Source organism: Schistocerca serialis, chromosome 1 (assembly GCF_023864345.2).
Source record: "Schistocerca serialis cubense isolate TAMUIC-IGC-003099 chromosome 1, iqSchSeri2.2, whole genome shotgun sequence".
Classification (NCBI taxonomy): Eukaryota; Metazoa; Arthropoda; class Insecta; order Orthoptera; family Acrididae; genus Schistocerca; species Schistocerca serialis.
The window spans coordinates 324,826,187-324,852,648 of NC_064638.1; the positions used below are offsets into that span (position 1 = coordinate 324,826,187).

The 26,462-nt window shown below is 43.8% G+C and overlaps 1 protein-coding gene across 2 annotated transcripts in view; it reads right to left on the reverse strand.

The window, feature by feature from the left end:
• The window catches only part of LOC126469837 (CDC42 small effector protein homolog), a 176,680-nt gene that overhangs the window by 68,916 nt on the left and 81,302 nt on the right, over nt 1–26,462 (reverse strand). The window contains exon 2 of one of the 2 annotated variants that reach the window (XM_050097144.1): nt 17,491–17,595. The exons of the other annotated variant lie outside the window; for it this stretch is intronic. The gene's annotated coding sequence lies outside the window, so the exon portion shown is untranslated. The remainder of the gene's footprint in view (nt 1–17,490; nt 17,596–26,462) is intronic. 2 annotated transcript variants of the gene reach the window in all.

The window sequence follows — 26,462 nt, forward strand, 5'->3', positions numbered from 1 at the left end:
GCGTGCATCCGTGCGTCGCTGCGGTCCGGTCCCAGGTCGACGGGCACGTGCACCTTCCGCCGACCACTGGCGACAACATCGATGTACTGTGGAGACCTCACGCCCCACGTGTTGAGCAATTCGGCGGTACGTCCACCCGGCCTCCCGCATGCCCACTATACGCCCTCGCTCAAAGTCCGTCAACTGCACATACGGTTCACGTCCACGCTGTCGTGGCATGCTACCAGTGTTAAAGACTGCGATGGAGCTCCGTATGCCACGGCAAACTGGCTGACACTGACAGCGGCGGTGCACAAATGCTGCGCAGCTAGCTTCATTCGACGGCCAACACCGCGGTTCCTGGTGTGTCCGCTGTGCCGTGCGTGTGATCATTGCTTGTACAGCCCTCTCGCAGTGTCCGGAGCAAGTATGGTGGGTCTGACACACCGGTGTCAATGTGTTCTTTTTTCCATTTCCAGGAGTGTAGTTTGAATCTGCCAGGAAGTTTAATATTAATTTTGCTCAAGTTTTCATGTTATCAATATTTGTTTCCCTTTTTAACTTTTCTAATTTTATTATCCATAACTCAATCGACATTTATATAAAGACAAGAAGTTGGTAGTTCTTAAATTGTCAAAATTTGCAACCTTCGTCCTTAACGGCGCATAAATCCTTATCAGAAACAATTTCAGTTGAGACAGTCGTAATAAAATTCATTTGACCTACATCTTATTCTATAAGAATCTGGAAGCGATGTACGTAATACTTGTAGAAATTTTAGGCGCCAAACGCACTACATTAGTTTCACCTGTTAAGATTAGTCCACATAACAATGAAGTTCATTTTGTGTTGAACGTTGTACAATGTACTTAACAAGTGGTCTTGCAGAAGGTGTCAAGAATTTATGAATAAATACTGTCGTCAAAAATCAACAACATTCCAACGACTTTTACAAAAACAAAAGAAACCTTGGTGCTATTGATTGGAAAGCAAAAAGAGGAACCGACACCTACACAACGAGACAGCCAGAGGAAGGTAAGTGACATTTATCTGCTAATATTATATTTCTACTCTTATGTAATTGTGTAATGTTGTCAACACTAGAATAGTGAGTTCAACGTAAGATACTTTCTCCACATCTACGAACATACTGATAGCACGGGAGACTTAACACTATATCTTAAGAGCTATGAGCAGTTGTTCAGAAGAAGAAACGTGTTTCACCGTATCTAAGATGAACAGATGCTCATAGCTGCTGAGATACATTTTTAAAGACCACGTTTATTACGCTTTTTTGCTTCTAGTACCCTACAGTATCAACTGTATGCGTTCAAGCCATTAATGGTAACACACCCGGTATAATAATACTGCATTGATTCTAGGTGTTTGAACGTTTAAATTCTGCTTTTCTTTCTTTCTTTCACGATGGTTATGTCATTATAGGAAAGGTCACGCTCTTGCATTACCGCGTTGAAAAATTATTGAAGTTATTTTATGATGCATACTCTAAGAAAGCTTCTTACATAGCATACAATCTTATAGTCGCCATTTATCTTTCACTTGGCAATGACGAAAATGGATGCAGAATCCCAATTATAAAGAAAATGTTTTTCATGTTTTTGCGTCTCATGGAGAAGACGCGGGTGTGTAGTGCTATGAGTGGGAGGAGAAGCTAGGTACAACTCACGTCACCTAGATAGGTCATACTCCACGGTTATTAGCATGGAAACGCATGTTATGTCGTCTACACGTACCATATACTGATCCACGAGTGTGAGCCATACTTTACACGTATTTTTAAGAAATGTTTGTCAAGTACAAGAAATAATACTTTTAAATTTTGCGTTTGTAATGTACATGGATATCACCGTTTCAGTTGGAAAGCTTTTCTTTTGAAATTCAGCCGGCCGGAGTGGCCGAGCGGTTCTAGGCGCTTCAGTCTGGAACAGCGCGACCGCTACGGCGCAGGTTCGAATCCTGCCTTGGGCATGGATGTGTGTGATGTCCTTAGGTTAGTTAGGTTTAATTAGTTTTAAGTTCTAGGCGACTGATGACCTCAGAAGTTAAGTCGCATAGTGCTCAGAGCCATTTGAACCATTTTTTTTTTTTTTAAATTCACGAGCTGTTTCAGGTTAATAAATGCCAAATCATCAGGTGCAATTACTATTTTCAATTTAAGTCGCCTCTTTTAGGACAAACGTCTGACTTCCTCACTAATAGTTTTCATAATGTGACGAATATAATGTAGTGTACTACCAGAAATTATACTGAAAAGTCTGATAATACTGGAAAACATTATATGCGAGATACTTTTTGATAACATAGATGGATACTGATATTAGTAATAGTCTCGTGCGTAAATTCAGAAATTTACAGAATGTCCCAATTGCTCGGTACGATGTTTCCACAACAGGATTGTCTGCGTTTGTGATTTGCGTTTTATGTTTTCTATTGCGGTTACCTAAGACCTGGTAGTGAGTACAAATTTTGTGACCGCATCAGACAGAAAATTTAATAAATCTTAACTTCTTAGCATAACAGTCCTTGTTCGGACACCTCCAGTCCTCTTGATCAGTACCCAACGTAATAGTCATCAGATCTTCGAACTTTCTCACAAGTCGCGGAGTTTCGGTCAGAGGGGTTCGTGCACGTCACCTACACCTATAAAGCACTCCGTCTTCAGGCCACGAGTGGCCTACCGGCACCATCCGACCGCCGTGTCATCCTCCGAGGAGGATGAGGATAGGAGGGGCGTGGGGTCAGCACACCGCTCTCGCGATCGTTATGATGGTATTCTTGACCGAAGCCGCTACTATTCGGTCGACTAGCTCCTCAACTGGCATCTAGAGGCTGAGTGCACCCAGAAAAATGGCAACAGCGCATGGCGGCTGGTCGGTCACCCATCCAAGTGCCGGCCACGCCCAACAGCGCTTAACTTCGGTGATCTCAAGGGAACCCGAGTATCCACTGCGGCAGGGCCGTTGCCACCACCTGCACGTATATAAGGCGCAAATTTCACTGGCCGCAGTTAACAGGACACCGCCCTACATCATCTACAATGCTCCGTGAGAAGTATGGTCTTTTAACGGTGGTGCGACTAATACAGGGTGATTGAAAAAGAATACCACAACTTCAGGAATTTAAAAATCTGCAACGACAAAAGGCAGAGCTAAGCACTATCTGTCGGCGAATTAAGGGAGCTATAAAGTTTCATTTAGTTGTACATTTGTTCGAGTGAGGCGCTGTTGACTAGGCGTCAGCGTCAGTTGATGCTAAGATGGCGACCGCTCAACAGAAAGCTTTTTGTGTTACTGAGTACGGCACAAGTGAATCGACGACAGTTGTTCAGCGTGCATTTCGAACGAAGTATGGTGTTAAACCTCCTGATAGGTGGTGTATTAAACGTTGGTATAAACAGTTTACAGAGAATGGGTGTTTGTGCAAAGGGAAAAGTTCTGGACGGCCGAGAACGAGTGATGAAAATGTAGCACGCATCCAGCAGGCATTTGTTCGCAGCCCAGGAAAATCGACTCGCAGAGCCAGCAGAGAGCTGCAAATTCCACAATCAACTGTATGGAGAGGCACATTGGCACTTATCTGCCCGTAACTACCTGAACGTCAACTACCCGAGGCGATGGATCGGCCGCCAGGCAGCCCGTGACAGAGCACTTCATCACTGGCCTCCAAGAAGCCCTGATCTTACCCCCTGCGATTTTTTCTTATGGGGGTATGTTAAGGATATGGTGTTTCGGCCACCTCTCCCAGCCACCATTGATGATTTGAAACGAGAAATAACAGCAGCTATCGAAACTGTTACGCCTGATATGCTACAGAGAGTGTGGAACGAGTTGGAGTATCGGGTTGATATTGCTCGTGTGTCTGGAGGGGGGCCATATTGAACATCTCTGAACTTGTTTTTGAGTGAAAAAAACCTTTTTAAATACTCTTTGTAATGATGTATAACAGAAGGTTATATTATGTTTCTTTCATTAAATACACATTTTTAAAGTTGTGGTATTCTTTTTGAATCACCCTGTACTTTGACTGGGAAGATTGGTTAGTCCTACTCACCGTACATATGTAAATTTTTTCTTCCTCGAGAAACTACGTAACTATGGTCATTTACAATAGGTGGCGACAGACCCGCTTGGTGTATGACGAGAGCCTCTATACAGTTTGCTGCTGAGCACGTGTGCTGGCAGTCGGCGCTCGCCTACCTCCGAAAGTTAAGTGGCCGGCAGGACGGCGGCGGTGCGCCGAGGCAAGCGGCGACTTCCGGAGCGCGCTGACCCGCGGACCACACGCGCGCCGACACTCGCCTCGCCCCGGCCCGGCCCGGCCAGCGCAGTCCCGCAGCGCCTGACACGGCAGGCTGCGGCCTGCGTTTCAGCGCAGCTATTTATAAGCGCGGCGTGGCGCGCCGGGGCTCGCAGTTTCCGCGGGCCGGCGCAGGCCGCGACCATCTGTCAGCCCCGGGCCTCTGTAAATATTGGGGACGCCTGCCGCAGATCCGATAAGCCAGGCTGTTCCTCTCCGTCGACAACTCCTGCCCGGTTCTGACTAGACGGTGCTACGACTATTTCGTCTTTCTTACAGATCACGTAGATTTATTTCCAATCATCCGTCTCCGGACCTGTGTGTGTCTGTAACCAACATACTTATGGGAAGGAAAATACAAGAGCAGACTGATGGCGTAGCAATAGGGGCTCCCTTAACCGCGTTAGTAGCAGATATTTTCATCGAGCCTTTTGAAGAGAAGGCATTTCGCTGCGCTCCTTTACGCCCCCGGCGATGGTTCAGATACGTGGATGATACGTTCGTCTACAGACAAAGTAACCTCTGGCGTGCCACAGGGAGTGTTATGGGACCATTGCTTTTCACAATACACAGGATGCTACAAAAATGTACGGCCAAACTTTCAGGGAACATTGCTCACACACAAAGAAAGAAAATATGTTATGTGGACATGTGTCCGGAAACGCTTACTTTCCATGTTATAGCTAATTTCATTACTTCTCTGCAAATCACATTAATCATGGAATGGAAACACACAGCATCAGAACGTACCACCGTGACTTCAAACACTTTGTTACAGGAAACGTTCAAAATGCCCTCCATTAGTGAGGATACATGCATTCACCCTCCATCGCATGGAATCCCTGATGCAGCCCTGGAGAATGGCGTATTGTATCACAGCCGTCCACAATACGAGCACGAAGAGTCTCTACATTTCGTACCGAGGTTGCGTAGACAAGAGCTTTCAAATGCCCCCATAAATGAAAGTCAAGACGGTTGAGGTCAGGAGTGCGTGGAGGCCATGGAATTGATCCGCCTCTACCAATCCACCTATCTACCGAATCGGTTGTTGAGAAGCGTACGAAAACTTCGACAGAAATGTGCAGGAGCTCCATCGTGCATGAACCACATGTTGTGTCGTACTTGTAAAGGCGCATGTCCTACCTTCCTTCAATTGGGCCAACTGGCGGTGAGTCGAGGAAGTACAGTACATACTGACGAAACTAAAATGAGCTCTAACATGGAAATTATGCGTTTCCGTACACATGTCCACATAACAGCTTTTCTTTATTTGTGTGTGAGGAATGTTTCCTGAAAGTTTGGCCGTACCTTTTTGTAACACCCTGTATATAAATGACCAAGTAGATAGTGTCGAAAGTTCCATGCGGCTTTTCGCGGATGATGCTGTAGTATACAGAGAAGTTGCAGCATTAGAAAATTGTAGCGAAATGCAGGAAGATTTGCAGCGGATAGGCACTTGGTGCAGGGAGTGGCAACTGACCCTTAACATAGACAAATGCAATGTATTTAGAATACATAGAAAGAAGGATCATTTATTGTATGATTATATTATAGCGGAGCAAACACTGGTAGCAGATACTTCTGTAAAATATCGGCGAGTATGCGTGCGGAACGATTTCAAGTGGAATGATCATATAAAATTAATTGTTCGTAAGGCGGGTGCCAAGTTGAGATTCATTGGAAGTCCTTAGAAAATATAGTCCAACAAAGGAGGTGGCTTACAAAACACTCGTTCGACCTATACTTTAGTATTGCTCAACAGTAAGGGATCCGTACCAGGGCGGGTTGACGGAGGAGATAGAGAAGATCGAAAGAAGAGCGGCACGTTTCGTCACAGGGTTATGTGCTAAGCGTGATAGCGTTACGGAGTCGTTTAGCAAACTCAGGTGGCAGACTCTACAAGAGAGGCGCTCTGCATCGCGGTGTAGCTTGCTGTCCAGGTTTCGAGAGGGTGCGTTTCTGGATGAGGTATCGAATATATTGCTTCCTCCTACTTATACCTCCCGAGAAGATCACGAATGTAAAATCAGAGAGATTCGAGCGCGCACAGAGGCTTTCCGGTAGTCGCTCTTTCCGCGAACCATACGCGACTGGAACAGGAAAGGGAAGTAATGACAGTGGCACGTAAAGTGCCTTCCGCCACACCGTTGGGTGGCTTGCGGAGTATAAAAGTAGATGAAGATATGACCCAGCTACACAGATTTCACGGATATTTGAATAAAATGCACAGCAAGGTAAGAGTTCACGCTCGAGGTAGAGAGGAATGGCGCAATTCCATTCCTAAAAGTGGTCGTGTGTACTGATGTGGCAAGTCATGGGATATCTCCTAAAGAACCGCCTTTTGTCCGGCGTAGATGGACTCAATAAGTCTGTGTAAGTCCCCCGCAGAAGTATTGAGCCATGCTCGCTCTACATCCGTCCATAATTGCGGAAGTGTTACCGGTGCAGGATTGTGTGTATGAACTGACCTCTACGTTGTGTCCCATACATGTTCGATTGGATTCATGTCTGGCGATCTGGGTGACCAAATCATTCGGTTCAGCTGCCCAGAACGTTCTTCAGATCAATCGCGAACAGCTGTGGCCCCGTGAAACGGCGCAAGCTTCTTGGAAATGAAATCCATGAATGGCTGCAAATGGTATCCAAGTAACCGAACATAACCATTTCCAGTCAATTATAGTCGTACCCAGCCCGTTAGGTGTAAAAGCAGGCCTCACCATTATGGAACCACCACCAGATTGCACAGTGCCTTGCTGACAACTTGCGTCCAAGGCTTCGTGGGGTCTCCGCTGCACTAATCCCACAATGAGTTCTTACCAACTGAAATTGGGACTCACGATTTGCCAGTTGTCTCGGATCCAACTGGCAAGGTCTCGAGCCCAGCATTACGTGAAGGCCGTCGGCCACAGCACTGTCCATAGTTTGACGCAATGCCTGAAATTTTGTATTCTCGGCGCGCGCTTGACACTGTGGAGATCGGAATGTTTAATTCCCTAACGATTTCCGAAATGGAATGTACCACGAGTCTAGCTGCAACAACCAATCCGCGTTCGAAGTCCTAATTCCTGTCGTGCGGCCATTATCACGTCGGACATCTTTTCGCGTGAGTCATCTGAGTACAAATCACAGCTCCGCCAACGCACAGCCCTTGTGTACGCGATGCCAATGCCATACGTACAGGTGCATAGCGCTATACAATGACGTTTATCACTTTAGTGTACACTACGCACAGCACACTATGAAACAGCGTCAAAAAATGGTTCAAATGGCTCTGAGCACTATGGGACTTAACATCTGAGGTCATTAGTACCGTAGAACTTACAACTACTTAAACCTAACTAACCTAAGGACATCACACACATCCATGCCTGAGGCAGGATTCGAACCTGCGACCGTAGCAGTCGCGCCGTTCCACACTGAAGCGCCTAGAAGCGCTCGGCCACACCGGCCGGCTGACAGTGTCTCGCAAGCCTATATATAGAAACAGGTATCTGCCTGCCCAATCCGATCACTAGCCAGCGCAGAACAACGCAGTTATTCGTTCTTTGGCCATCCACGCAAAGCGCCTAACCGAAGCTCAAAACTTATTAAGCAACGCTCGAAACACAACCCATGAGCTAAGGCTGTGTACAACGTTCGTGGCCACGGCTACAATCAAATCGATACGAACAGTCATGGCAGCCAGCAAAAGAAAGCGAGATAGGCAAGAAATCGACACACTTCAGCCGGTAGCGCGCTTACCGTATGAAAAAAAAGGTCATTTACAGGATTGGTAAACTGCTTCGCCGGATTGATGTCCAGCATGTCTACCACTATATGATAGGCTCGACGAAGCGTAAGATATATGCTTTACACACTCCACGTGTGAACAAAGTGGAATGTCAGTGTGCGTTAGCAACGCGCATATGAGAACACGAGCGCCTCTTGCGCCCGGGGCAGCACAAGTCTGCAGTGGCTGAACAATGGCAAGAGTGCACCAAGAAAAGTAAATTTAACGAAACCCGCGTACTGACTTAGCAGCCAGCCTTGACGGATCGCAAGATTTGTGAAGCCGTAGAAATAATAAAAACCCTGACAACATTAACAGATAGGATGGATATGGGCTTGCCGCATCCTGGCCGCCAGCCCTCAGAATCCATCAGGTCTCGCCGAACAATACGTGACGCGAGCCCTAACGTCGCGCGGTCTGCGTCCAGCATGAGGAAAACTGGAGCCCAAGCCTCATTCCCTCATTAGCACCAAATATAGTAGACAATGTGAAGCAACAGACCACAGCAGATCACTTCCTCCACCGTACCAACTTATTATAAAAGTTCCCCCTCCTTCCACCTCAAGTGACCAATCATATCAACGACCTTAAAAACTGTGACGTAACGTCATGCTCAGTGCGCAGCAGTGACAAAATATGACTACACAGCTACACCACACCAGTAGGCCCGCAAGAGGGCTACTGTAACTGTGGCCGAAACGTTGCTTTCTCCAGCACAGTTTTTTTTTTTTACATTATGACGTGGTACTATACTCGAGAACTTGTGTGTCAATCCACACATGGTTAAAACACCACTTGTTAATCTACACGACGGCACCTAGACAGGAAAAGTAGACGTTTTCCATCGGATATTGTTAGCCTCCAAATACCACTGCTGACCGGAAGGCACCCAACGCGAGTTTTCACTTTAATTGACGGAGGTATTTGAATAATAGAAACACATCCAAAGAAAATCACCGAACTCGCGATTCTAAAGGACACGGAGATTACAGATATCGGATAAACTGAACGTAGCTGAAGATAACGCAGGATTGCGTTAGTACGATCATTTTAGCGAGTGCTTGTATAATAACGGAGTTAGTAACAGAATGGAGGCTACTAACGAATAATGCCAGGGGGGGGGGGGGGGCAACTAAATTTTGCGGAACATTAGGAATGAGAAACTCCTAAAATGCAAACTCCTAATATGACTGCTGGCTGTCTTGTGAGACCATCTGCTGGCAGACCTCTTCGGACTTTGCTTCTGTGCGTAATCCATGATCAACAGCGCGTCCGGTTTGCAGCCGCTACGCCACGCTGCTACCAACCATCCCTGCAGCACACCGCTTTCAATGCACGCAGACGTTGCGTTTCTCTTAACACGCAGTGCAGAACTCACGCAGAAGTTGCGACCCCGACACGCTATACGTACGTATCGCCTCTTAATGATATTTACTACAGCATTCCTGTATTACGCACCTGTCAATGACGCATTTGTCTTTAAGTAATAACTAGAAACCAGGGAAAAAAATCTTGACATAATACCTAACAATAGTTATAGTATTGTTCTCTCATTTTAATTGTTAAATGCAATGGAAATGTATGAAGTGTGCTAAGTAAACGTTATGAATGGGCCAAAATAGAATATTTTGTGGAATTTAATTGGGCGCATTTCTGCAGACGCCAGAACCAAATCACTTATATTTTCGTTCTTTGTGTATCATTAATGAGAAAGAAAAAGGAATCAGGAGATACCGCTCTGTCAGCCGATTTCTAGAAAAAATCGGCAGATACTCGGGGAAAGACGATATCTAATATACGTTACTGCTGTGAATACAGACAAAAAGGTATGTTTTGTAATGTTAGAATGAACACCAGTTCTCAGGAAACCGGGTGACACCACATTTCATAGCAATGTGACACGTGAAGGGGAGATTTGTCAACGTGAGACTTATCAGCGACATATTTGACTCAACAGTGTAAGAAAATCAAATGTTGTGGAGTATTGGCGAAAGTGTAACCATGAAAGGAGGCAATATAATTTCTGGCACAGCATATTGAATATTTTCTTCTTTTCTGGCTCTCTCTCTTCCCACCGTTACAATACATCTGCCATTGCTGTTTTCATACTGAAAGCAGTATGGTTCAACCACTGTAAGTTGAATGTTTAATCAGATACAGTAAAATGCAGGCAAGACTAACACGTACTTGTGTGTGTTTGCGCGTTCACAATATACAAAGTATGAGGGACGAAGGGGAGTGGTAAATAGACTAGTTTCATGTGTGTGACCCTGGTCCAGAAACGACAGACTAAAGTTATAAGCGAGAGAGAAAAATAATTCAAATTTATGGTTGGTCTTCAGTCCGCAATAAAAAAAATTGTAATAATTCGCAAATCTTGTAGGTGTTACTTTCACAGCAGCTGTTTGAAGTACTGTTCCACGTCCAACACGCAGACACGACATAACACTACGTTCTGTCACACTCGTCAGAATAAACTCGCGGTTTTATGGTTGCGTAGTTTTCGATAGTCGAAATCAGTTTGGTACACCATTTTGAGTAATAAGCCGCGGCGTGTTGAACACTAAGAAACTACAAAATACACTGAAACTTCCTGGCAGAATGAAACTGTGTGCCGGACCGAGACTAACTCTGGACCTTTCTTTGCCTTTGACGGGCAAGTGCTCTACCAACTGAGCTACCCAAGCACGACTCACGAACCATCCTCACAGCTTTATTTCCGCCAGTACCTCGTCTCCTACCTTCCAAACTTCACAGAAGCTCTTCTGAGAACCTTGCAGAACACTCCTGGAAGACAGGATATTGCGGAGACATGGCTTAGCCACCGCCTGAGGAAATAAAGTTGTGAGGACGGATCGTGAGTTGTGCTTAGGTAGCTTAGTTGATAGAGCACTTGCCCGCGAAAGGCAAAGGTCCCGAGGTCGAGTCTCAGTCCGGCACACAGTTTTAATCTGCCAAGAAGTTTCATATCAGCGCACACTCCGCTGCAGAACGAAAATCTCATTCTACAAAAATTCGACCACCTTTCCAGCGATACTTACTCTGTGACGAAACTGCATTTTATGTCGCCTGGAAGAAAGCCGCTGCTGAACAGTCGAAACCGTGTTTTTGGTTTATCATTCAAAATAGTGTGGCTTACTGCTCAAAATGTTTTTATTCACAATATGATGTGCGGACGATGTCACAGGCAGCGAGAATTCTTGACAGGAGCTCCTCTTTTAATCTTGAGATTCGCACAGAAGGCTTTTTACATGATCCAGCCAGGAGAAAGCAATTGAGGGTTAGATAGTGTGAATGATCTATGCACGACATAGTACTGTATGTGATTTATGCCTATACTAGTCAACTTTACTTACCTTAGACTAACTCGTACCTAGGTCATCATGAATCGATTCATTACATGGTACACAATACATACAGACGCATCTTGCAGAGAGTATATCTGTCACTATTCGTTTTAACACAAATCTTCGGTACCCGGTCGGCGTATTACCGACGATTGTCCGGTCCAGCTGCCTTGTGGGTTTCAGGGACTCCAAGGATAAATTTCAAACAAATGAGATACAGATTAATTTCATACGTCACTCTGATGGCTAAATGGCTAACAAGTACGGACTTTGCGGCCAGCCTAGGTCAGCGCCAAGTATCAACAGACTTCCCTGTGCTCTTAACAGGATTCACTGAGTAGTTACATGTGCACGCTCGCCAAAACATTACACAAGTTATCTCTACTTTCCTTCCGCTTGTGCCTCCGCCTATAAGACTATTAAAAACGTCTCCATAACAAGACAGTGTCCTCCGACAGCTATCGATTTATCAGTTTGCAGAATCTGTATGCTGCATTGAAGTGGCGCAACTCACGAAGGCATTGCGCAAACGAGACTACTAACTGAAACGTTTATGGGTCCCGGCCTAGATGCGTTATGCCTCCTTTATGACAGCACCATTTAACGGTGGAACTAAGACAATGACATACTATAACAGTCCCAAAACGATCCCCAAGCACAGACAGTCGTCCTATTTGTTTGTAAGACTTATCTACAGTGCCTTTGACCGAAGACTATTTGTTGAGCTTCTCACTGATACCGACACTGGGAACTGTTGGCACACAGAATGAGGGCGCGGACGAGAACCACTGCAAAGGAAAATCCATCATCTGCTCTCACAGAAGTTTCTGTTCACATTAGCTCTGCAATTCAATAAAAAAACATTTTAGTATCCCATTTATTGATTATAATTGTTTACTTTTTCCACAAAACACACACACACACACACACACACACACACACACACATATATATATATATATATATATATATATATATATATATATATATATATATATATATATATATATACATTACAGATAAAACGGACAGTTTTCCTAAGTGAAATTTTGCACGCGAGAAAGGCATTTCCGCCGTCTGCTGATATTCCAAACACAAAGAATGTCAAGGGGCCGTTCAAGTTTCTCGGCCTACACAGGTTCACATTTTCAATTGTTGCTGTAGAGCACTTAACGCGGACGTAAGGACGTCTAATTAGCGGGCCGCGTAATTAGTGCTGTAGATAGAGAGACTGCTACTTCTTTAGTGCTGCACGTCACATGCTTCTCGTCCGGACGAGACGCGTTGCAGCGGCATCCCGACGAATGCAGACGCTGTCCCTGCCTCCCGCCGTGGCGGTTTTTAAATACACTGCGACCCGGAGAGCGCATCATCAGCCTCAGAAGAGAGCGGTAAGCGCTACGCGCCGAGCTCCCTGTAACACTGGCAAGGTCAAGAGCGGCAGCATGCCCGAGTGGGTAATCGGGGGGGGGGGGGGGGGGGCGCGCAACATACTACAATGACTTAATAACTTTTCTTTGCCCTCCACTGAGCTGTGTACCGGCTATAAGCAGCAGTGTAACTGCTAATTTATATGGAATAATTTCATGTGATTAATACCCTTTGAAATACCAATATTTTAAAATTTGTAATTTACGAAACTCAGGGAATTCTAACCTAGCACTGAAACTGAATTACTGAGATTTCCCTTATTTTTCCCGGTAAAATTTAATTCGCTGAGAGTTCCAGGTTTTTCAGAAGAATCGGCCACCCTGCATACATACGATAAAGGGCAAGTGAGCACCCGCTCTATTCCCCACCAGGTTTCTAAACGTGTACAATCCGAGCCACAATTTGCGCAGACTCAGCAGGCTAGGTAGCAGATCTACCGGTGGCCCATGAAAACTTCATTCCTAAGGCTCAAAACTGCCGCGATGCGTCGATTGAGCGAACAGCAAATTTTGAGTCTCGTAGCTAACTGACGTGTTGCAGTCGATTAGGCTGAAACTGCCCTCTATTAACGTCAATAGAGCTTAGTAAGTGAAGAAGCTGGTATGGTAACTGCGATACTATCACACAACATCGCAAGTAATATTACCACAGTGACTCAATTATATAGAATTGCATATCTGCTAACCTTCAAAAGCCGGCCGCGGTGGTCTAGCGGTTCTAGGCGCTCAGTCCGGAACCGCGCGACTGCTACGGTCGCAGGTTCGAATCCTGCCTCTGGCATGGATGTTTGTGATGTCCTTAGGTTAGTTAGGTTTAAGTAGTTCTAAGTTCTAGGGGACCGATGACCGCAGATGTTAAGTCCCATAGAGCTCAGAGCCATTTGAACCATAACCTTCAAAAACAATCAGGTGTCTTTCCTTATGACCTCACGAAGCTATGTAACAGCTATAAAAGCGAATATGCTACAACCATCCAAAACGTTGATTCTATACCCTTACGTGTAGTGTAGCACAGCTACGCGGTACTAGGTTGGGACGTGTTTTTGGTTTTAAATAAGAACGTATGACTGTCGTAAAACAGTATCTGCCACACTGTGTAAATTATATCTTTTGCATTAATAAAAACCAAAACGCCGAACCAATACTACTACGAATATGACGAAGACGCAGAAAAATAATTGGTTACACCAATTCAGGGATTCAGGTAACAAAGCAAAATTCATAACCATTCACTCTGAATATTTACACCAATTATAAAAACATTGAGTAATATGCGATTTCATTTAAGCACAATTACACACAAACTAGTCCAGAGCAAAACTCTGAGCAATGCAAGTACACATCATACAAAATGCGTGGGTAAGAGGTAAAGTGCCAATCGATACACAGATCGCGTGAGACATCTTTATTAATACTTCGATACATATGTCGATTGAAAGCGATTAATCTGCGAAGGTTTTCCGATCATTTGACAAAAAAACAAAAGGCAGGTTTTCCAAACAAACGTCTCCGATATGACGATAATTAGCAAAAAATCTCGAGGCTGGAGAGAAAGTGGAAAATCGGAAGTCTCCCGCCTAAATCGAGAGACTTGCCACGTATGGAATTGTACCGGGTGGTTATAATTAAACAGTGTCCCGAGTGCTGCAATGCGGTCTGTGTACGTAGCACGACGCTGAAACACCACAGGTATGTTCATTAATCGGTGCGCTCCACTTAATCCCGCCCGGTGAAATTATGGCGCTGTAAGCTAGCAATGTGAAACATTTCATATTTTGACGTCAGTGTACTGTTTAACGCTTAACAGGTGTTGATTTTTTTTAGTGAAGTGACTGTTGCTGTAAAGGATTAAGGTAGTTGAATTTTTCCGTATGAAACTGAATTGCTATTGCGAAGTAAGACCGTGCAGATCTGGTGAAGTTGTTCGATCAGAACGGCAGCAACAGCAGCACTGCACTCCGATAATATCGCCGACAGAAACAGCTGCGAAGAGGCCCCATGTCAATAAATGGGCAGAAGAAGATGATCAAGAAATTTGAAGAAGAATCTGAATTAGATGGTGCAGCAGGTAAGAGGGAGGCGACCCATTCCCGTGGCAGTTGCTGATTAAGTTGCTGTAACTATAGCCCATCACGCAGCACTTGCCTCGTTCTGAAGCCAGTGCTCGAGCTCTATCGCGGAGAATATGTCTCCCTTCGTCAACAGTTCAAGAGACTCTGCAGCGTATTTTACACTGGTATTCCTACAATGTGCATCAAATGATACCCCAAGCAGTGACTTTGCCCGTAGTTTTTTTGGCACGCGTGGGAATGGATGACATGTAGCCAGGGAATACTTTTGGGACGGACGACGCGCATTTCACTCTGCACGGTGTCGTGAATGCACAGAACTGAAGCATATCGGGTTCTACTCCGCCACATGTGCAGGAACATCCACGGCACTCTGCGTATGTTAGTGCGTAGAGTGATTTCACAAGCTCCTTCATTCTTTGTCAGTTTTTCTTCACGGTCCTATTAGGTGTACGGTGACATCTGCACCTTATAAGGACCTCCTTGCAAGCTTTGCAAGAACGTAACTGTGTCCACACCACCACTTCTATACAAGGTGGTGCGACACCAACTGTCGCTTGCCAAGTGGAAGATTCGCTTCGAGATATCTGCGGTAGTGACCGCACCATCGCTAGGCAGTTTCAAGATTTGTGGTTCCCCACAAATATACGCGACTTCTGGTTGTGGGGATATCAGAAAGATCGTGTCCATCGGGAATGAGTCCTGTTTCTTCCGAATCTGAAAGATAGGATACGACGACATATCCCTCCGATTATACCGGATATGTTGCAACTATCGAGCACGCCATGTCACGAATGCAGCACGTTCCCAAGTCGGGAGAATATACTTAACACGTAACTTGCGACCCTATTCTAATAAACAAGCCAGAATCACCGATATCGTGTGTGTGATCGTTCCTCCCACTTTCCTGCAGCATATCCCCAGTACTTACAGCGACATATTTTCATCTTGTGGCAGAAAGTGTAACTATTATTTTTTCAGCTTAATGAACATACTTACGGTTTTTCAGCGTCCTGCTATGTACAAAGCCTGCACTGCAGCATTCTCAACACAGTCAGTTCAATTATGACTATCCGGTTTCAAGGAATACCACTCATACGATTTTTTTTTCTTTGTGCACAGAAACTAGAGTTTTAGAGAAAAAAAGAGAAATCTTTAAACCGTACCTGAAGATGTCAATATCCTAAGTGGCTCAAGGTTTTATCCCTTGCCGGCCGGAGTGGCCGAGCGGTTCTAAGCGCTGCAGTCTGGAACCGCGCGACCGCTACGGTCGCAGGTTCGAATCCTGCCTCGGGCATGGCTGTGTGTGACGTCCTTAGGTTAGTTAGGTTTAACTAGTTCTAAGCTCTAGGGGACTGATGACCTCAGAAGTTAAGTCCCATAGTGCTCAGAGCCATTTGAATCATTTTTATCCCTTATCTTCAGGTACTTCTGATCTGTCATATTTGCGTTGCGAGGTGACTCGGAAGGGCGCACTACGATTGTAGGAAATGTCAGTGATATCCCATTTCGAAAAAAAGACAAAACCTTAATGTCTTCTCGACGACGAGGTTTAGTACCCCGTGCGCATATGATAATTTCAGCAGGCACGAGCATAATGACATTTACAGCACGATAGGGCTGGATTGCACACAGCTGATGTGTCTTATTGGGCTCTATAGGATATAGACAGTAACTAGACCTTCCTCCCATCAAGCATTCTTAAAATAACCTTCGGAATCTTCAACGTTTCCTTTTGACCTATGCGCGTAGTGTGAGGTGGACCTATGGCAGAAATCTTGGGACGACGCTGTCATTTAACACCATACATATTCGAAAATCATCTGCCTGAACGTCAAAGTATCACACATGAGCCTCCCTATGCAAACTTCTGGAACCCTAATGCGGACAGAACTTTTTACCAACTATTTATGGGTGCTCTGTCTGATAAAACGTATTTAATTCTTGCAGAAATTTATTTTAAAGAGTGGTTACCTCAACGTAGAGCTTGACTAAAGCAATGCCTGCAGCATGTAACCATACGTCCTTGTAAAAGCTCAGTAAGAGTATCTGTGAGACTTACAGGGCGAAAATGAAGACTTAATTCTCCGAATCATCAGAGCAGTCACATCTTTCTTATTCAACAACGGTGAAGACTATATCCACAAAGCAGAGAGAGAGAGAGAGAGAGAGAGAGAGAGACTCCGGAAGAACGCAGCTTGCCCGAGCAAACGCCCAGCCGCTCCCTACTGGCTAGTGCCTTTACACAAGGCCCGCCTTGTTTAACATCGCTGACTGGACTTCTGTCACTGTAGTCGTGGCTAATGTCCCCGTGCGGCCGCTGTGAATCCCGTGCTCCTGAAATTATCTGATTTTGGTCTTTCTCCATTCCATTACTTTAGGGGACTCGCTTTAACGAAGGCATGGAACTGAAATCACTTCTCTACTGAGAAAGAATTTCTCACTTTTATAACAATTTAAACAAGCAGTTGATAAAACTCATCCGAAGTACAGTAGCTCCAAGCTTTTATGCTGACTACCGTAAGCTGGACCACCACCACCACCACCACCACCACCACCCATTCTACTAGAAAACTTACCGATAAAGATGAGTAATGGGTCTGTATGTCTTAACACAGATGCACTCAGACTGTTTATGGGCGAAGACTCTGCTTCTAGACGATGGTGTACACCGAGCAAATCGTCTATATAAAAACACAATAAAATTAATGCTCAAAAATCTATCTGTATGCAAGATAATTCCCAGTTCATGGGCAGCTTATAAATACTTTAAAAGAATCAGTGTCATCTATGAAGCGCATGATTGACCTACAAAAATGCATTAAAAAGAAAAATCTTATTTGCTTACGTAGCTTTTTATAGCATTCATTTATAGAGAATATTTTGGTAACACAAACAATTACACTTATATTCAGAGTATAGCTACTCAAGAGAGACTACTTCGCCTAGCGCAAGGGTGAGAACTATGTTCCCGATAAATTAACAGAAAATTTACACAAAAGACATCGCACAAAAGTATTACTTGAGATTTTTGTTAGGTGTACGACTGTATGCTGTGCACATGTATCATTTCTGTTGACTTATATTCTCAGTTTAGATCATAGAGCGAGCCCGTGCATGCATTACTCAGATGGCTCACCTAGAAAGGAAACCTATTTTGGAGATGCTTCGAAGAGTAGCCAGAATTATTGTTCAAATGAGAAAGAATGTGCCGCAAGGCTGCCTCCCATGTACATTTATAAATTTAGTTTTCACTTACACTTTAAGTACTTTCCATATCGAATCTGCACGACGGTGCACTTATTTCTGTAAAATAAGTAACTTGTGCAAAAATTTTCTGGTATGTAGAATGCCTAAATGTCTTATAATTACTGACGTAGAAATACAACAATTCTGAATTTAAACAAGGCAATAAGTCATTTTACGTTACTTTGTTTTAAAATGTACAATCTAGAAACACGTGAATTTTAATAAAAAATAAAGGAATTCATGTTCACTACGAACCGTCGTCATAGTTTTTTTAGGTTACCGGAAGAATCATTTTTCCTTCAGACATGAAATTAATCTACGAGGGTAACCCAAAAGTAAGGTCTCCTATTTTTTTTATTTTTTTTTATAAGGACAGAACTCTGTTTCTGTGGCAGTTGGTCACACTGTTATGAAGAGTGCTTCACGCGCTGTGTGTAAACATGCGAACGCCGCGCTGAGGCGCTCAGTCTTGGTTTGGCAGCCGTTGAGAATGGAGATCCCGTTGGATGTTACCGCCAAGAGAGAATTGCTCGCAGTTATTCGGTTTTTGAAGGCAAAGGGCACTGCACCGATTGAAATCCATCGCCAATTGACAAAGTGTATGGAGAGACGTGCATGGATGTCAAAAATGTTCGTAAGTGGTGTAGAGAGTTTGCAGCTTGTCGGACCGAAATTCACGACGAACAAAGGAGCGGGAGATCGTCAGTTTGAGAAGACAGTGTTGAAGGTTGAGCAAAGCATGCGTGAAGATCGGCGGTCACCCTGGATGATCTCTGCACGTTGGTTCCTGAGGTTTCCCGAAGCACCGCTCACAGAATTTTAACGAAAACATTGAACTACCGGAAGGTGTGCGCAAGATGCCACATGCGGCAACTAGTTGATGCTTCCCGCGCATTTCTCCACCTCCTTGCAGCCGAACAGGACAGCTTTCTGGACTCAATTGTCACGGGTGACGAAACATTTGGCCGGAAAGCGATTCAGCTCCGACGACGAGGTGAAAGAAGAGGTTCATAACTTTCTGAACAGCATGGCGGCGAGCTGGTATGACAAGGGCATACATAATGCCACAGCGTCTACAAAAATGCATCGACAGAAATGGTGATTATGTCGAAAAATAGCTAAATGTTAAAGCTGTAAACTGATATAAACAGTTGTAGAAATAAACAAAAAATAGATCTTACTTTTGGGATTACGCTCGAATTTCCAGCTAACCAAACGTTACAGGCAGCCTTAATCCCTTCAGCAACTGTATTATGCATAAATGTTCGAGAGACCGGCATTATTAGTTTTTCAAACAGTATTTCAACATCTTTGATTGCAAAGGCTTTGGCAATGAGAGGACTCTAGTATTCATGCGTTAAAGGCACACACTGCCTGAATTCTGACAAATTCTTTTTGTTGTCCTGTTTTTGTGTTGTTCGGACCGCATGTTATAGTTTTTTTACATTTGTATGCAGCGACAGCAACTGATATTGTTTATATAAGAATATACAGCCTACAGTTGCAGGTTAACTTTATCGTTTACCTAGGTTTCAACGTTAGTAATAATGTCTTCTTCAGAACCTGCAAAAAGTTATTATAATGTGCTAGTAAATTATATCAGATATGGTCATCCTATAGGATGCAACGTGTAGTACTTACGTTAAGTTTTATTTAAATGTTTGCCTAAAACAAGCCATATCCTAAGTCAACTTTATAAAACTTGATGCATAACCGTAAGGTTTTGTCACTTCTATTAACAAGCTGTAGCAAATTCACTTTAACATTTTTGCTATGAATTAATTTTATATTTTACTATTGTAAGTTAATTGCAGTATCCAGCATAACTACGTTTTACATTCTACTACAGAGCCTTATAAACTGACCAACAAATCTCGTATGAACATCTGTAGGAAAGGTTCTATTATTACAGAAACTGTAATGGTCACATGCATTATGAATTATTGTAAACCTAATATAGGCTGGAAGCCTTCGAAGTATGCCCTATTTTTTAGATACAGTTGATCGTTCAGTAAACTGCCTCTATCTGGAATTACGTGTGCATGAATTTATAGTTCCTCAAGCGTGTAGAGTCTGTATCCCTTAACTTCATGATGTAGTAGCTCCATGTCACGGAAAGGTTTAGGTGTATGAGCCATTTGCACCAGATGTTCCGCAAAGGCTGACTCCCGTGTTCCTACGCCCTTTATTGGAAGATGTTCTTTAAACCTTACTGCTATAGCTCTGCCTGTTTGACCTATGTAATAACATGGACAATCATCTCACATAATCTTATATACGGCTGATTTCGCTGACATATCACAGTCTTTCTCAAGGGAATGAACCAAATTTTGCTTTAAACTATTACTCGTCGAGGAGAAAATTTTAAAACCTGAGTTTTTCAACAGGCGCCCTATCTTGTAGGAGACGTTACCTATATAAGGAATCGACAACCATGTTGTAGCTTTCAGCCGCGGGAGGCGCATAGCTAACTACGAATGCGCACTGGTGCTACTGAGAGTCCACTCCAGGAGGATCGTGGGTCCTTACCGGCTGAGCTAGGATGGGACAGGCACGCCGAGTGCCGCTACCCAAACGCGGGCGAGGGCCAGGCCACGTGTGACTCAGCAGACGAGTTAAAAAGGTGTCACAAAGCACACGGCTGGCAGCCATAAATTACGCCGCCTCGCCGGCCAGGTCCGGCCTCAACATCCGGCTTACTCGAGACTTTCCCGCCACTGGGCCAGCCAGACGCACCGCGCAGTCTACAAGCAACGCGGAGTCTTCTCCAACCACACAGCAGCAGTTCAGCGCTGCCGCCATACCGGGAACCACCGTTGTTGACATTTACTGTACAATTCTAGTAGAAGGGTCGAATACAGACTGTCCCAAACCTTTCGGAATAAAACAGATGATACTGGTCCACAATAGATTATACAGAAAAAAGGAAACAACGGTCGGAAATGAATATTTGTGTTATGGACATACACTGCGTACAACGCATAACAACGCAGCTCACAGGACCTTGTCTGATGCCTCGCCATTTGATTGATCAACGTTACCTGAGGTTCCTGCGTGATGTACAGTCACAGTTCTTGCAGACTGTACCCTATATTGATCGCGAAAGGATGTGGTTTCAACACGACGATGCACCAGCCCACTTCGATGTCACTGTCCGCGAGCACCGACCAACAAGCACGCATCTTTGGACTGAAAGGGGAGATCCTGGCCCACGACCACCGCGATCGCCGGATCTCTCACTTCTGGACCTTTTCCTCTGGGTCATTCAAGACTTTCGTGAATGGAACTCCCCTAGAAACGGATGAAGACCTGCTTGACACGGTCGAAGCTGCGTGCCTCCTGGTACAACAGACACCAGGATCTTTGAGAGTGCAGCGGAACTTCATGCGTCATTGCCATGCATGGACTGGTGGTCGTGACACTGAACAATTACTATGTCCTATGTTGTTGCCCTGCGGTATACGTTGTGTATGTCCATTACACAAATATACTTTTTCCACCATTAGTTTATCTCAATATAATCGGTTGTGGATCCACTATCACCTGTTTCAGTTTTACCCAAAAGGTTTGCGACACCCTCTTTATGTATGTGAAATCTCCTGAACCACTGGACTGATTTCAATCAAACTTTGTACTCATTTAACTTACTATCTGAAAAGAATCTCCGTGGGCTTCGGAACCACCTATCTATCGAAGGCGTAGGGGTAAAGAAGCAGTATAGCCTAGAGCGCGCAAATATCCCTACTTCATTAATCCAATATTTGAGACTGATAACACTGTGATTTGCAACGAACTAGAAACAATTTCAAACCTCTACGAAACTTTTTCGCACTGACAGCCCCACAAAATGATGAAAGGAGAAAATATATCATTTACTACGTTTCCGCTGTTCGTGCTGTTATATCCACGTCACTATGTTCTAGCCACAAGATATTAAAATGAACTAAGTGCACAAACTTCAACAAATATTATCGATACTACATATAAAAAAGACTGCATCGTGTAAAAATGACGATAATTATTTCATTATTTCTGTAATAATTTAATTTCTGTGTGAATTAAAACTATTATCAGAGAACTACACTCATGGACAACGACAATTATAATTTTTTTGGTTATCATTGATTAATTGTGGTTCAGTTGTTCTTCCTGTGCTAACCGACGAACTGTTCGGACGCGAGACGTGTGAGGTCTGTAAAGAGAAAACCTGTAACTATATATTAATTATTATTTGAAAAATAGAGTCTCGATTGTCTAGACGTGGATTTGTATTTATTTAAATTGTAATCCAATCTAATTAATGTTTTAAGTGTTAATTTTCAGCTCCGCAATTAGGAGCGCAGTAACTTACAGCGGAGTTTACTAGTAGCTGGTATAAAAAATATGACGTAATTTTCATTGAAAATGATTTTAAATGCTAAAGAAGAGAGATAAAAGGCTTAAAGATTTTTATCTAAATATATTATCTTGATAACATAAATCGAGATTAACAATACACAAACTGACTATCGTCTGTCTGCCGCCATCTTAGCAAAAATATCTCCGCTGCAGTTTTGAATCGAGAATTTTAACAAACATATGTTGTTAGAAATAAATGAATGGAAATAAATGTGCACCGATGGTCCCGAATCTACTTTAAAAAGACAGAATTCAACTTAGATTGAATCTTTAAAAATAGTGTTCACAGCATGTTGCCTAATATCAATTTCTTATTTGCTGATGTATGAAGCCTAATTATTTCGGACGATTTACATGAAACATTTTAATAGGAGACGTACGTTAGTGATGTGCGCGGGTAGTATTTTGTGACTAAATGTTCCCTTTGCTAGAGAAAAGTGCTTCCATCTTAAGTAACAGTCGTGTAAAATCTGATAAATGATACGCAGTTTAGTGCCACAGAAACAGGACTTTAAAGACAACATTTCTACACAACTTCAAGTGGAGATTTCTTTAGCAGAGTGACAAATATTAGCCGGGATAATCATTTTTGAGATCAAACGAATTGTTACGTTGACAATAGATAACTGGTTTTATTTTTTTTATCTACCTGAAATTCATTTATAAGTAATCGAAGTCACGAAATACCATAAACCGGTTCCGCCACAGTGCATCAAAACTGCAGCACGAAGCACAACGTTTTGATCTGTTTTTTCTTTACTCCTAATTGTAAGGAAGACATTTTGCGGGTAATGTTCACATATGATATTGAGATGCGTGAGAAACTGCTGCATCACACATGACGTTTTACTTTATTACTTCTTTATTATAGAATTTATTCACAACCTACTTCGCAGACAGTCAAAATAGCGGCTGCGCCTGCCGCAATTATGTCATTGTACGTCATATACACTAAAGCGCCAAAGAAACTGGTATAGGCACGTATATTCAAATACAGAGATATGTAAACAGGCAGAATTCGGCGCTGCGGTCAGCAACGCCTATGTAAGACAAGTGCGTGGCGCAACTGTTAGATCGGTTACTGCTGCTACAATGGCAGGTTATGAGAGATTTAAGTGAGTTTAAACATCGTGTTACAGTCTGCGCACGATGGGTGGGACAACATCTCCGAGGTAGCGATTTAGTGGGAATTTTCCCGCACGACCGTCTCACCAATGTACGGTGAATATCAGGAATCCGGTAAAACATCAGATCTCCGACATCGCTGCGGCCGGAAAAAAATTCTGCAAGAACGGGGCCAATGACAACCGAAGAGAATCATTTAATATGACTAATGTGCAACCCTTCCGCAAATTGCTGCAGATTTCAATGCTGGGCCATCTAAAAGCGTCAGCGTGCGAACCATTCAACGAAACATCATCGACATGGGCTTTCGGAGCCGAAGGCCCACTCGTATACCCTAGATGACTGCACGACACAAAGTTTGCGCCTCGCCTGATCTCGTCAACAACGACATTGGACTGTTGACGACAGGAAACATGTTGCCTGATCAGACGAGTCGTTTTAAATTGTATCGCGCGGATGGACGTGTACAGGCATGGAGACAAACTCATGAATCCATGGACCCTGCACGTCAGCAGGGGACTGTTCAAGCTGGAGGAGGATCTGAAATGTTGTGGGGCGTGTGCAGTTGGAGTGATATGGGGCCCCTGGTACGTCTAAGTACGACTGACAGGTGAACGTACCTAAGCGCCCTGTCTGATCACCTGCATCCATTCATATCTATTGTGCATTCCGACGAACTTGAGCAATTCTAGCAGGACAATGCGACACCTCACACGTCCAGAATTGCTACAGAGTGACTCCAGGAACACTCTTCTGAGTTTAAACACTTCCGCTGGCCACCAAGCTCCCCAGACATGAACATTATTGGGCATATCTGGGATGCCTCCCAACTTGCGGCTCAGAGGAGATCACCCCCTCCGTACTCTTACGGATTTATGGATAGCCTTGCAGGATTCATGGCGCCAATTTCTCCAGCACTACTTCGTGCTCGCGGGGACCCTACACGATATTAGGCAGGTGTACCAATTTCTTTCGCTCGAGTAACAAGTGAAATGTGTGTACAAATACGTGTGAAATATCTATGAATTACATCTGACGTGTCGTTACTCAGGCAAAGCCATGGGAAGCAACCTCATTCTGAACCCCTGGAACGATTTCAACCAAATTCGTTATACATTAGTTACGGTCTGGAAAGAAATGCTGTGGAAGTAAAAACCACCAACCTCCTATTGGGATAGGGATGGTAAGGTGGAGAGAGAAATGGGGTAGGAGGACATTAACTGCCAAAGAAGAGGAGGAGAAGATAACACGAGGAGATCGTGAACGAGATCAGTTAATACAAAACTAGAGTAAATAAAAAGCGGCGCAACGCCAGGTACTCATTCATTCATTCATACAAATTACTGGTTTTTCCGTTTCAAGCGTACTGCAATTTCAGACAGTTTTTCACTGAATGGGTTTTGCTTTTATTTCTACGACATGTTCAGTGGTCATTGTTTTTTACCTCTTCGTTTACATGTTTTGGGGTTCACTTTTTTCCTTTGTTGTTAGGTTTAATTCGAAAAAACTTGGTTGAACATTAACTTTTCGTAATTTTTGGAGTTTCATGTACCCGCATTTTCTTACGCTGTGTTTATTTTTTCGCTTAACTTTTACCTTTCAGAAGAGATTATTATTTTAGTTCATGTTCTGCACTCAGCCGAGAAAAAGTAAGTTACTCATCCAAAACGTTACTTAATTTTGACAATCGACTTCTGTGGTGGGAGTGTTATTGCACTGACAACTTGGCAACTGTATTCATAAACCACTCAACTGAATATAACTACAGTACAATTTTCTATTTCATTCGAATAGTTCCGGGAGACGTTGACAGACGGGAACACAGAGATTACTGGAGGGAACAGAAGAACCAACCGGCCGAGGTACGAGGACTGCAGCCTTGCTGCAGCATCAGTACCCAAGAACTACGCATAAAAAACTGCTTACATACTTTAATATCATGGATGACTGAACTTTGATTAGGTTATGTATAAAAAAATATCTAGACGCAAAGGAATGAACGAGATTAGGGGAATGGTTGAAAATTTATGCCAGACCAGTATTCGAACTGTCATCGCAACTGCACGCAATACCCTACCACGCCTCCCGTCACACTCAAGGTCTCATCTTATCCACACTACTGATGTAGTGCCCTTTGCCCACTATCCTCTACACTCGCGACAATGCCCAAAGGCAGTTTATGTCACTAATTCCTTTGCCTCCTGATTCATAGCGGCTCCAGGATCAAAAGTGGTGCCCTTTCGGACAGGTCTGAAAGAACAGACACTAATGTGATGAGATGCTACAAACTAGGAGCAACTTGTTTAACTAAGAAATTAAATTGAGATCGCATAAATGACAGCTTGTTTTGTGACTGATACCGGCATTGCAAAAACAATTTTCAGGTTTTCGCTCACTCTTTCCATCAGAAAGGGTATCAGGATGACGGGTTGGTTGGTTGGTTTGTTTGGGGAAGGAGACCAGAAAGCGTGGTCATCGGCCTCATCGGATTAGGGAAGGATGGGGAAGAAGTCGGCCGTGCCCTTTCAGAGGAACCATCCCGGCATTTGCCTGCAGTGATTTAGGGAAATCACCAGGATGACGGGAATGAACGTACTGGTATTATGCTGAATTTAGTAATTTTTAAGGAAAAAGGACTTCTCCCCATCGTTCCCTCCCCAGTGCAAAATTTCTCAGATTCAGTCCACCATTCTCGAGTAGCACATACCAGTATATCATCGGAAAATATCAAAGACGAAACGAATCTACCAAAGATTACCTCGACTGGCCACGTAATTTA